At 35.8% G+C, this 14,449-nt stretch overlaps 1 long non-coding RNA gene across 1 annotated transcript in view; it reads left to right on the plus strand.

Moving 5' to 3' along the window:
* The window catches only part of LOC308064166, a 73,264-nt gene that overhangs the window by 18,973 nt on the left and 39,842 nt on the right, over nt 1–14,449 (plus strand). Inside the window, exon 1 of the long non-coding RNA XR_013928269.1 lies at nt 1–14,122. This exon is cut by the window's left edge and continues 18,973 nt beyond it. This is a non-coding gene — a long non-coding RNA (uncharacterized lncRNA). The remainder of the gene's footprint in view (nt 14,123–14,449) is intronic.

A 14,449-nucleotide genomic window follows, 5' to 3' on the forward strand; every position in this document is an offset into this window, starting at 1 on the left:
TCAAGATCTCCAGCAACCCTTCACTTAAGCTGGCAGAACAGCACACTTCTTTTGTTGATGTGAATTTGTTTCACTCTTAGCATTTTTGTCAAATTTTTCATACAAAATTATATTTCTCTGAAAATTACTTTGTATCAATCAATTAATTAATTGGTTTTAATAACAATGTACCATTCTGTCACTGCCACTGTTGCTCATGAGAAGGATGAGTAATGATTTTGATCTGAAAGAAAAGTCCCTTTTCTTTCTCTCTTTCTCTCTCTTTTTTTTTTTTTTTTTTTTTTTTTTTTTGAGATGGATACTGAATCTGGGATTATTTCATAACAATTTCTGCAGTATTTCAGAAAATATGTTTGTTTCTCCGTGTATAAGACCATTCAAGAAGTGTAGCAACCCAAACATATGGGTTGACTGACCCATATCTTTGCTGAGACTAGAAAGACATGGTCATTAAGGATTTGTTATCAAATGCATCAATATATGGGTTTTTATTCATACACACTTATTAATAAATCTTCTGTATATATGTTGTCATCTCCACTCAAAGAAAGGCAGGGTTTCCTATACTATAATTCAGCATAATTCCTATACCATAATCCAGAGACTTGGATTTCTATCCTAATTTACCTAGGAGCTTTCCATTTTAGACTACGAATTTGAAAATGTCGTTACATAATGGTTATGGTAACTCAGATTTTCAAACATTCCATAATAATTCAAAAAAAAGGTTTCTTTGGTTCAGGGATGCAAAATTAGGGATGTGCAAACAACATGACCACTGAACAAAAAAGTACATGAACTTCAGTATAGCTAGTATGAGTGAAGCTTCACTGCTTTCTGTATAAACATCTCGGCATAGTCATGGCTTTTCTATATTCTTAATAACATAAATGCCAGTCCTTAAGAAATAACATAATGAAAAGTTAATAGTCCTGCAGAATAAACTTTATGAAAACAATAATTTTACGTTTCTCGATAAACAGTATTTTCAAACATCCCACAATTAATTTTTACCTGTTTTGATTTTAATTTTTCCCACTTACTTATTACTAAAATTATATTTCTTTTGAAAAGATGAAACCTCTTTCAGACAATTATTTTCTTAGTTGCTCGTGTTTAGCCCACAAGGCTGAATCTGAGACATACCGATCGTTCTGTGGCAAAAAAATAACGTCATCATAAATCTGGGTTTATGACCTCATGACTGAAGGAAACAAAAGAAAAAATGAGGTTGTGAAAGCACTAGCAAGATCAAAGAAATGCAGTGGGGAAATAAACTTGCCTGTTACACTCTATGTACTACAGTATTCTTTAAAAAGAACACATTTGGCTCCTGATATTTTAAAAGTCTGCGTTTGCAGTGCTGTAGAAAAACTACTATTTTCTAATGAAAGCAAGTCTTCACCATGTGTTTTATCAGCGTGCAATGGAAGAGATTGCCTTTATTACTCTAATCACTGTTATCACAGACAGACTTTTGGATCCAAGCTTTGCTTTGGTTTTCATGCTTGAAACAAGTCCATTGAAGCCTTTGGAATTAATCTGCATTTACATTCTTCATTACTAAATATAGCACATATTTGGAGATCTTGCCTAACTTGCAATAAAATAAAGCATAGCCCTACCTTGCCTTCATGGGTCACTTGCATTCACCTTGAGTGTAATTCATGGATTAGTTTGCAGCAGGAGTTAAAACTGGAATTGCTGACAGGTTTGCCACTTAACCCATTGCCATTATCCGCTTTTGATGAGGTTTGTTTTGGTTGTTTTTTTCCTTCTCAATTCCACTTTCAACTTCTTGGGGTTTTTTTAACTGTTTCTTAAAGCAGTTATCATGACTTTGTACATTCCGCTGAATAATGGAAAGAGGAAAGACATTTTTTTTTCTTGGGGAAGAAGGACACCTGGGCTGAGTCTGTACTAATAAGCTCATCAAGGACAAGGAGTGGGTGGAATGCTAGTACGAAATTGTCCACGTTACATAATTCTTAGCATGTATAGGGTTTGCCTGTACCATCCACCGTTATTACAAATAACGTGTGAATACAGCTCAGAGGTTAATGTGGGGCAGGGACTGTCCCCAGACAGAGTGTGGATGAGGCTGCCTTATCCTGTCCTGTGGGGCGACAGGAAACAGAATAGTCAGCTCTATGGCTGTGACTGGTGCTGTACCACTTGCACTGGGAGCCAGAAAGTAAAGACATTAACTCATAAATATAGATCTGGATGCTGGGGCATTGCCTGGAAGGCCACGGGACACTCCAGACAGTCGACAAGTATAGTACAGAACAGGAAGTCATGTAACAGGCAGACATGTTTCTTGGAAGGAATTCTTTAATTTAACTCTCTGGTGTTAGATGTGTCTCTGGGTATCTATTCCTGGCACCAGGGAGATCACAAAGTGCACAGGAAGGAAAGAAGGACGTAATGTGAGCCCTGTAGTGCGGATGAGGAGAGCACTGTTTTTTCCAGAATAATGAGAATTTGTGTTTCAAGAACTGAAGCATTCTTAAGGAAAACTGAGGGATATGTACAACAGAAGGAGACAAATCCAGCACAAACTAGCCCATAATATATCTGACAAATTGTACAGATGAATAGCAAATTGTAGAGATACATATCCTTGAACTGAACTCTATTCAGAGAGACATGGTTAGCTAACCTGCCTAATGGATCACACAAGTGAATTAAGATATATACAGGGTACAATGGAAACTGATTGTTTGACAAAACAGGTATTTATTTACATTATATAAATATAAATTAACTAGTACCAAACAACTGCCTTTTAATAACATAGGGATCTAAGCTCTACAGGTGAGACAGGAAAAAACACATGGAATTCCATGATATCAGCCTGCTCCTTAGCTCCATGTGTCCTGAGATACAATTTACCTGAGCTCTGTCCAGCTTTTATGCCAAACTCTAAACTAAACCATACATAACTACAGAAAAGGAATTCATGTTTTGGTAAAGATAGACATCAACCTCTGAAGGCCCTATGTTATCTCATAAGCAAGATGGCTCTTCATACTTTATACTGTCTACCCTAACCATAACTCACCTGTAGCCCACGGTTAGCAATTCCAGCTATTAGGACCACACAGTCTGAGCCATATCTTCAATCTTTAGGTTACCTAGTCTAAACCTAGTCATACCCTGGCTGTCAGCTTTCCGTGTATGTCAAAACACAGACCACAATGAAACAAGCCACTTTCTGAACCCTAAGTTCCCAAATCCTCCAGAAACAAAGTGAGATATGCAACATTTAAATTCTCAAACCATCCCAAACCTCAACCTGAACCCAGGCCAAGCCATGAAAGGAATATTCACCCCAAGCTACCCTTTCCTGAACCTAATTTGCAATTGTTGCCCAGGAATGAAACCCAACAAAGAAAGAGAAACAAGACTACAAAAAAGGCACGATATACAGGTAACACAATTCCTTTTCACGATTCTGAAGAGCATGCAGCTTCAAGTATTAAAAGCACTTTCCAGCTCCAAAGCCCCGAGTCCAACCCTAATTCTAAACCCAGTAATGGTCAGGGACTGACTGCAACTCTCTAACAAACAGGACACAAAACATCAGCTGCCCTAAACAACCTTCTTCTTGATCTTGAGACATGTAGCACCCAGCATTTAACTGCCCTCTTCAGTCTATAGATTCCCAAACATTAGTCCAAACATAAGAGCTGAACTTAACTGAGGTCATGGAACAAATCACCATATTATTTTTTCCTTGTTCTGAGGACAAGGCGTCAGATGTTGAAATGAGTTCTTTAGTCATTACATCTCCCCAAATAACCTTAACCTTAAAACAATTCTAGCCAAGGAAACCACCCATCCAGTGAAGGGAACGTAAGCTGTTGACCACAATTGACTCCAGACTTCTCTTCAGTCTTCTCTCTGAAGGCTGCTCTGTCTCAAAGACAAAACCAGACTCCAGTTTTAGATTTGCAAGTCCCTAACATAAGAGTAATTATGACAAGAAAAACTATACACAAAATAAAAAAAATAAAAAAAAAGAAGTGTTGACAACAGACTCCAGCCGTATTCCAAACTCTTGTGGGCAGAAAAGAATTAACTGGCTTTTTCAGGCTTTTGTATTATCAAAATGTAATCCAAACCTAATGCTAACTCTAATGATTGCCACAGGACCCATCCTTCCAGTAAGACAACATAAACTTCTGATCACAGTCAACACCCACCCAAGTTTAGATAAGGCTTATGTTTTTGAAATAACTTTACGTTGTCTTACATTGGAGAGAAAGGACAGCTAGACAAATTTGACTTAAGCTTCTGTATTAGATTAGGACTTGAAACAGTTATGTCTGAAGGTGCTGTAGGCAGAGATTCCTGGAAATATTTGAAGCACACTTTGAACTGCAAATGCATTTACAGGAATCAGTGGGAAGCACTGTTACTGATATAGCAAGAGGCTTCTGAAGACCACTTGGAGTGCTATGTTTACAAGTAGAGAGCTGAGTAAAAGTTGACCTGACTTTGCAATAAACAATGCAACAGCAGAGGAACCTGGACTCTGCTACAGTGAGAAGTAAGATCTACTCAAATCTCACTTTACTGTAGCTTTGATTTTTGCAGATAAAACATTACTTCAATGTATTCCATAACTATTGATCTATATGGCACACTGTGCCAATCTGTGCTTTGAAGTGTCGCGGTAAGATTGAACAGTTATTCATCCTCACTCATTTCCGCCTTCTCTAGGAATCAATAAGTTGACTGAAAATCTTTCCTCAGCTAACTGACCTACAAGGTAAGTGGCAATGGTCCTTAACTGCTGTGCAGCTGCACCAGCTTCACACTGTATTGATGTTGTTAGGGAGACAGCTGATGTCAGTGGTGGTCATTCCTTTTTGGGAAGAGGGTAGAGTTAGGATTAGCATTAGGATGATTCTGGAAAAGGAGATATGACAGTGTCACCTGTATGCAGTGTATGCTGAGCCTCCTGTGAAGTCCAGGTGAGGGGTGTGAGACATAAGGATCAGGGCTACAGGAATCTATGTCCACAGGCAAGGACAACAGCAGTCCACCCTTGAGTAATAATTCTCACTGGCTGGAGACATGCAATCTTGCAGTTTCTGGCGATTAAGTAAGGAACTATCACAGACATTGCAAATGCATCTATGACTTCTGCTCCTGGCGATGGCTCTTACTTTCTTTTCCAGCAACAACATGCTTTTGCAGCAAATTCAGCATGGATGTTGAGAAGTGGGTGTGGGTAGGGGTCCTTACAGAGAATGTACTGGAAAATCACAGCTGTATGGGGTGCATATAAGTGAGTTAATGATCTTAGAACAATGGTGTAAAAGAATGGATGCAACGTGTCACAGGCAAAATAAGACCTCGTGTAGGGAGCCACATATGGTGACCTCAGATGAGAACTCAGACATGATTAATTGTAGATATTGCCTGTGATTATAAAGAGTTCTGATTCTCCACTATTGGTTTGTTGGGGTTTTTTTCCTGAGGAAGTATAAGTAGTCTTTAGCCTAACCTACCTTTATATAAATGTATCAGTGAGGTGTCATATTACTAGCAAAAAGACCTGAATGAAAAAATGAACCAACCCCTTGAATGAACCCTTAATAACCAACATTATCTGTTAATTTGTGAGGTATGTACAAAGTGATAATTTGAATATACCACTTAAGAGAATGAATGTGATAACATCTCACCAGTGGAAATAACTGTTCATTTAGGGGAAAATCTGATGGAATGTGGCTGGAAATTAAGGTGTGAATTGTTCTCAGTGGGAAATAACATAGTAAAAAACACAAGACTTTATTTCTAGGGATTTGGAGTTTTGTGTAAAAATATAATCATTCAAAGTTCATCATTCATTTCGCTTCTTTAGGCAGCCATATAGGAGTCAGCAATCAGTATTTCCAAAACCAAGTTGTTGCCCCATATAAATAAGTCTGGTAAAAGGAAAATGTACTGTACAGAAATCCTATAAGCAGTGGATGGAAACAAATCACAGAATAGATATGTACTAAATATTGTCTCTGTGACACTTGTGCTTCTTTGGACTAACAGAAAGGAAAACCTACCTTTAAAACTTTTTAAATAAACCTGTGAATACATTAAAATAAATCCCAATCAAATGACATACTAAGCCATGACCCGTAAGAGTTACTATTCTGCTTTCTTTTCTCTGAGCACAGATACTAGGAGCTGAGGACATACTAGTTCTTTCTGGCATATGCGTCAGGTTGCAAATTGTCTACCTAGCCTTTAAGGACAGCAAGAGAAAACTCAGTATGAGAAAGTGGAGAAAGGGGCTTTCCAAAGGGTCAGGCTTAGCACACATGCAATCCATAGAAAGTGCTATGATAAGAAAAATATTCTTGTGTATTTAAAAAAACACTGTAGTATAGACTGACCTTTTTAAGAGAAAAGACAGATTAGTGGCAACAAAAAACTATCTGAAAGATCATTTCCTTAATCATAAACAAATAAAGAAGCAAGTAAATAGACCATTCTTTACTCCTTACTGATTCTAAGCAAAGCAGTATCTTTAGGTATATCTGAGAGGTCAGGGCAGAGAGGCTACATCTTTCTTAGTAACTTAGAAAAAGCTATGGTGCATGTTCAAGCATTGACATGAAAACATCCATACTGTTTCATTTCTAACAGTTTCTCTGGCACAGTTTTGATGTGTTAGATGATAACGGCATAGCTTGGAGCACAGGACAAGCCAGCAGTTTCTCTGAATGGGTAATATGGTCAAGGCCATTTGTCATTGGGAGAGAGTTTTGTCACATAGGTACAAGTCATAATTTGCTTTTGAGCAAAATAACAGGTACAATTTCTTAACATAAGAACAGTCATAGAAGTCTTCAAGTGCTGTGTGGAGAGCATTTCTTGAAAGACAGTGTGAAGACAAGGCTATGTGTTGAGTTTTATGGGAATGTTTCTTCCAGCAAACAGTTTGCAGTGTCTCTAACAAAGAAGCAGTTGACTTCAAAACTTCCTAAGTTTGTGGGCAGACGCCAGAGCATCAGTCCTTTGGATGCCAAAAAGTGACATTTTCATACTCATTTTGCAGCATGAACAATGTTAGAACTGTATTAGTATGGGAGAATGAAAACATTACTCAAGCATTTATTTAATAATTACTCTGTGGACAAATATATAGTATTCTACTGCATGCATTTCAATCTCTCATGGGATTTTAGAATATTATATTATATTAACATATTAAGCCACAAACTACTAGCCATCTAGCTCACTTCTAGAAAGTAATCCATCATGGAGCACTTTCAATAATAATTTAAACAGTAAAATTCATATAGTTTATAAATTAAGAAATTACCTTAAAAATTATGCTAAAATTATATTTACAGCTATATACACACCAATAACTCAAGAATTGCCAAAGTGATGTCAAATGTTATGCAGGAAATACCAGCACAGATGTGATAGAAATGCATTTGTGTTCTGCCTAATCCATCTGTCATCTAACTGATATTTTGTTTGGGTGTATCAGAGGACAAAGTCTATGTTATTAGTTTGCAGAGACAAAAAAAATCAGCTATAAGCATTAATTCACACTACCCATGAACAAACATACAGAAATATTCTATAACTCTTCCCCCCACCCACCACAATCCAGATCCCAACTGGACAAACTCAAACCCATGTTAAGCTAAGAATACTATTCACTAGCATGAACACTCACAAGATAAGACTAGGATTTGGCTTTATTACACAAATAGGCAATATCAGTGATTCATTCTACCTCATTCACTTCATAAACATATTCCAGTAGATGATGTAGCTATATTGTTCTCACTGTGATAAATACACTTGGCCTCTATATTGAAGCATCACCTACCAAGCCCTAAAACCACATTGGTAAAAATGCATTAATTATATATATTTCAGTGCAAAAATCAGCCAAATTCACTAAGACTTATTTAGGAAATTTTGTCTGAACAGGATGTTCCTGTGAATAATAGAGCAGCCATTAAACATTTTTTCTTTCTGTTCTTATTACAGATTTTTTCAGGCTCATGTGGTTATCTTTGTAAATTCGTATGACAAAAGAAAAATAAATCAAAGGCTCATTTTTACTTACACTGCATAAATTACTGACTCTAACTCATACACATAAATCCCCTCAGTGGAAAAGATTCATTTTAATCACATAGGAATCTTGTTTTTGCAATAGTAACCATAGATTGTGAACTTCATATTTCAAATGAAACTTCAGACATCTGTTAACTTCAAGAAATTATTTTTCAGTTTTAGTCACTTACAGTAAATAGTGATAAAAAAAGTTTCTTAGAAAAAAAGACATTTAAACACTTATTGTGTAATTCTATCTTGTATTTTAACTATTCTTTTTCCACAATGTAACACTTTACTGTGAACTCATCAAGTTAAATAAGGCTGGAGTAGGAACCTTGAACTCTGTGCTCAGTAACACATCCCCTTTAAGAATTCCTCAAGAGGAATAGGGGTTGTGCCATGAAATCTTACCACATGATCTTTTTTTGCATTATATACATATATGGAATATAGAGAGTCTTGTAATATTTTTTGCTTCACTTTATGATATTATGGAATTTTTTTCTTCACCTTTTCCTACTCTTACATAGGTTATTTAATATACAAAGTGCAAGAAAAACAGCAGCTCAGACACTCAGACGTGCTGGTAAAATCATGTTTCTGACATGTTTCTTCTTTGAATTTTCTGACAGAATTAATTATTTCATAACTAGTTAATAAAGTACATCTGCTGCCATCTCAGAGTACAGAAGGAAATGTGTTCTATGTAAAACCTTTTCTGTGTAGCTCCTGTAGCTAGAACCATATTCAGGTTTTGCGGTGAATTCATCATTTGGTTTACTGTGCTATGTTTACATTAGCATTTCAGTGAACTAAACTGCAGTTAATGATCAGGGCTACACCTTTGAAGGAAATCTCCCACGAATCATCAATTATTGCACTGTGTGGTCTCAGAACATACAAACTGGATTCTTTTTGCCTGAAATTAAACTGAGAAATGCACTCCAAGCGAGCATTTAAATGGGCTCCCACCGATGATGGACATGTTGTCTGCTAGAGTGAACTAGAACTAGTCTTAAGTAAAACCTCCTGAAATATGTTGAGTGTGTATATCAGTCCTGGACAACAAATATTTCCATCTACAAATCCATATTTAATGCCTAGACTAATGGGTAGTGCAAATGTGGCCAGTAAAACTTAAGTCTCTCCAGAGGATGCAGGTACTTAAATAATGACCTACATGTGCTAACTGTAACAGGAACCAACCGTGGTAGTCAAAGCTTATGTTCATGTAAGACAGAACAGACATAATGAAAGGTTATTTGCAATGGTCCACTTTTGGGATACTGATTCTAAAAACTGTACATCATTCTAACTCTTCTTTCTTGCAAAGTAAAAGCATCATTATCCCAATACAGAGTATGAACTATATCCAATATTTTTCCTGAAGTTTACTATCCCTTTATAAAATTTGTGCTTCTAGGAAAGAAGCATTATACTAAATCCATCAGAAACCTGACCATAGTCTTGTTTAAATGAGCTAGTTTTATTTATATTTCCTTTAAAATTCATACATCAAAATTATTCTTTTTGCAGTTGCATGGAATTTACATTACTGAGGGCATAAGAAACTACTCTGAAACTGAATGTGCCTTATTTTTTCTTTTACATCCATTCACATCAGTTTAACAACTGTTTTAAATGTTACAGGATTTATGTTTTTTTAAGTTGTGGTTTTGGTTTATTTATAAATGTGAAACCCCACAGATTATTCTCTTCTCAAGTAATGTAGAAATTAACTTCCCCCTATGGCAAAAAGCTCCTCAATACTTGTATAAAAATCTAACAATAAAACTGCAAGCTAAAAAAAAAAAAGTTAAAAAAATCTTAATACAATATATTCTTTATAGTTGGGTTACGCACGTTATTCTAAATGTCAGACTTCATATCCTGCTGAAAGTTCCAATTAAGTAGTAGACATACAACACATTATTTTTTCTTTATAAAGCCAGCTTTATAAAAAATGATAAACCAAAGTGCATATTTGCCCAAGGACTGGTCCTCATGAAAGTTTTTTAAAATATTATACATGAAGTAACAACTGATACATATCATGTTGTACTTACCAATTATTTAGATCATGCAAATTATGCAAGCTAATTCTTCAATACATCAGGTTCGTATGTTTAACTTCTTCAGTGTGCTTACCTGAAGGAAGTAGACAACTTTTGGACTAATTGATCTCCAGAGATCCCTTCCAAACCCAACCATTCTGTGATTCTGTGATTTCTTGTTCCACTCTATGAATGGGCATAATTATATGTGAGAATGTAGAAAAATACAATCATATTCCAGAGAATTCAGTGCATTATTACACTGCTCTACTGCTCAGAATTAAAAATAAATAAAACTATATATAGAATTAAAATTATTTTAAAACACATATTTCTATATTGCTAAGAAAACACTCATGCATTTTTAACCCAATAAAATTCATCTTCATTTCAGTCTGGGATTTGCAAAATTGACAATGACAAAACTAGCCTTATCTTTGAATCTGCTCTTTGACTTACACTAACACATTTTAAAATTTTTGGTCTGAATTTTTCAGTATTAGAATAAATAATAATATTTATATCTTTTCCCTCAGTCATCTACTTCAAAAAACCCTAAATATTAAGAAAATTATATTATTAAAATTATATTTTGTCTGGATCCTCAGCTTGTGTGAGTGGGTCTTCATAAGGTTAAATATACACACCTACATGGAATTATCACAGCCAAGGATCTGGACTTGAATTTTTATTAACTTTTCCCACTGTTTATTAAAAGTCTAATTGTCATACGAGTTAGAACCCCTTGACAGCACTTTGGCCATATGCAAACACCTCAGTCTTCACCTTTTAGCTCATTTACAGTACCAGATAAATTTACAGGGGCCTTCCTGGCAGGCAAAAGTCTGATGCAGAGGGTAGACTCTTGGCTCCATAAAAGTCAGTGGCAAACTCCTGTTGAGTTTACTGCACCTACAATTTTCCCCAGAGCAGTAGAACAAAACTCTACAAACAAAATGTGTTCCTCAATATAATTTTTGACCTATGACAATGCAGTTAGGCACCTTTTTCTGGTTAGCCATGGAGGAAAGCAAAGAACATTATCTCTTGGAAAGTCTGGGGAAATCTGCTGGTTATGACAGTTTCCTGACATAAATGCATCCTGAAACAAAGCCTTCAGTGGTAGCTATAGGACTTAATAGGGAACCTCCAAGAGAAATGTGCTTTCCAGCAATGTTTTTTACATTACTATTCATAATGTGAGTATAAAAGCGAATTTGGTTGATACATGTGTTTACATTGGACTATTTTTTTGGCTATGTGATCTTCCAGGTTTCTTTATGTTCTGCAGGTTTATGAGGGAAAACCACATCTTAGAACAATTATGAGAGTTACTACAACACAGTTGAGACCAAGAAATTATTTCTTCTCATTTTTGGCTTCTCCTCAGCTAATGTCAATGACAATGGCTAAGCTCTTTCTGGATAGAACATGTTAGTGCCACAGCCATGGTAACATGCAGACAGGTCATAAACTTACTTTGGAAAACAACAGATGCAGAAGCAGCTTCAAGGGCTTTCAGACTGGAAGTCTACCTTCTTATTAATTAATGTGCACAATTTTTTCTTTTCTTTTTCTTTTTTTATTTTAAACAGAATGAGTTAATAGAAAAAACAGGCAGGTCTTCCAATAGTTTCTCTGCCTTTCCCAGTGGTTTGGGGATTTATGTGCTATTTTCTATGCATAGATCAGTAAGCTTTATGAAATACTGAAAAAAAACAGGTGAACCAATTATGAAAAACAGAATTTTGATACTCCTACAAAATCACTGAAGACCTGGTATAAACCCCTCCAAAGCCAATCAAAACATTGGTATACATTAAGGATGTGGTGGAGGACAACACTGAAAAAACAGTCTTTACATAAATTGATATTACTGGCATTTTGACATAGCTTTGATTCCTAATCTCAGAAAGCTGTGAAAAAAATTAGATGTTCACTGGTGGGTGTTAAAGAAAATCCATGGAGTTGAAAGTGACAATAGATTACTTTTTTTGGTCTAAAGGCAAATATAAGGGACAGAATCATAAAAACCTAAGTCAAACATTTATTTTCAAAAACAACAAAGCAATCACCAAAATACAAAGAAAATACATTTACAAATCATTGAAATAAATACTGTAAGAGCCATAACTGATTATAGAATTCATTAGCAGAAGTGATCTTCAAAGTCAAGAACTTGATGAGATCCAAAACCCACTTTAAATACAGGTATGTAACAGCATCCCTCTTCAGGCCATAGCAGGATTTTACTTAACGAAGGACTTCTTTAGAGCATCTACAGCTGGAATAAGGGGATCTGGAAGGCAAACTACTTAAACTTGACATTTCCCACAGTTGTACTTTCAAAATAATCTTAAAATCACAATGAAAACATATTTCTTATTTCCTAGGAGTACCAAAGTTAAAGGCCTGGACAAGCTAAGCTTATATTAAAATATAGGTTGGTCTACAGCTTCAATAAATGGCAGCTCAGGGATTTTCTTGATAGCATGTCTTCAAGCATGTGAAATGGGGAAAGATTCAGAAATAGACATATTTGAGTTCTGGAAGACTGCTCAATGGGTTTATTTAAGTTTCCAAAACAAAGTTAAGAAATTGCATTATTAGTAATGAAAATCACCTAAATGATGAAAATGTTTTTGTGGTGAAGAGCATAGGATTTGTTGAAATATTATGTCACACACAACTTCAGGTAAGACGATTCAATGGCCAAAAAAGGACGACTGTGGTCACCGAAAATCAGTTACCAAATACAAATGTTGTCAGTCTGTAATGGAAATGCAACTTTTAATGTTTGCCAGTAAGGAGATTCCTCAGTCTGTCACAGACATTAGAGCAATGAGAGTGGCTTCTTGGGTCTGTTTATTTGGACAGACAAGGAGAAATCTGTAACCATCCATGAAGCTTAATTGAACTTAGGGAAGTTCCCTTGCAAGACAACAGATAATACAATCATGGGCTTAGGAAATCACTAGGCAACAAATTAATATAAGAATGCCAAATAAAGGTAAAGGGCTTTTGTGTGGAAAAGGTCTTCATCTTATGACAATGGGGAATTACTATGATAAAATTAAACTAAAAGCAGTGATAATAGAATGACTGTCATTAGTTTTATGGTATCAGCTGCATAAATACAACCACCTTCTTTCCAGAACAGCTATGTAGTACATGTCATAATACAGTGCTTAATGATGTGCAGTAACCTATTTTATAAAGTTCTTGTCAATATGAAACAATTATCACCTTTTTAACTAGTGGTATATTTCCAGTTCTAATAAATATGAGAATGATTTGCAATGAAGTCTAAAGCAGCATAGCACACATAGCAGCTTCTCCATCCCTGTGGCTGGGTTAATGCCACACCCAAGGAAAATATTAGGTTCTAATAATTCCAGAGTTAGGTTTTACTCTGAAGGGACTCTGAAGGCCACGTCAAACTGACCCACTGTGATTTACAGCAAGTTTGTCTTCTGTCTGGAAAAGGTACAAATGAACTATTTAAAACGGTAGCTGTTTTCCTCATTCATCTGTTTTGGATCACACTAATCCTAGGCTTGGATGAATGATAACAAGAAGTTAATGTTTATTCCCAAGTATGTACTAAGTATTACACAACTGCAGTGCCACAATGACATAAAACATTTCTCCTCATTAAAAGGAGTTGTCTTTACTACATTCTGAATATTAAATCACAAGAACACATTTTGAAATTCCTGTGTAGTGAGAGCCACTGCTTCAGAGACCCCTGATTCATTAGAAAGATGATTAATTAATATTCAGAAAGGAATAGATACAATGCTTTCCAAATTACCATTTCAAAAGCAGTCTGAAGCATGTTTGTATGTCTTTATCTTTCTACAGGATCTCCGTGGAAAAGACAAAAAGAGAAAGTCCTTTTGGTGTTTCCATGCCTGTGGTTTTACTGCAACTAGAGTAGAACTCAGGAAAACATTATGAACAAACAGAAGGTGAAATGGCAAAATATTTGAAGACCCAGATCTGGAGTGGGTGTATAGGGAAACCAGCTTTTATCTGACTTTCCTGTGAAGCTCATTTGTTCAAGTTGTATCAAAGTTAATTCTTTTTCCTTTACATGTATACCAGGAGGAAAACTCCTGTATTCTCAAGAGGATACTAAGAAAATTTCTGGATCCTCCCTAGCATTTCCCTACTTACATGCAGTGAGCGTTCTGAATGGAAGTATAGTCATTACACCCAAGGGTCTGAGTACATTTCTCTGAGACCGAGATGACGTGTATATTTTCATAAAAGAATTTTTGATTTTATGAAGTGAG

The sequence above is a fragment of the Falco punctatus genome (assembly GCF_963210335.1).
Source record: "Falco punctatus genome assembly, chromosome: 5".
In the NCBI taxonomy this organism is placed as follows: domain Eukaryota; kingdom Metazoa; phylum Chordata; class Aves; order Falconiformes; family Falconidae; genus Falco; species Falco punctatus.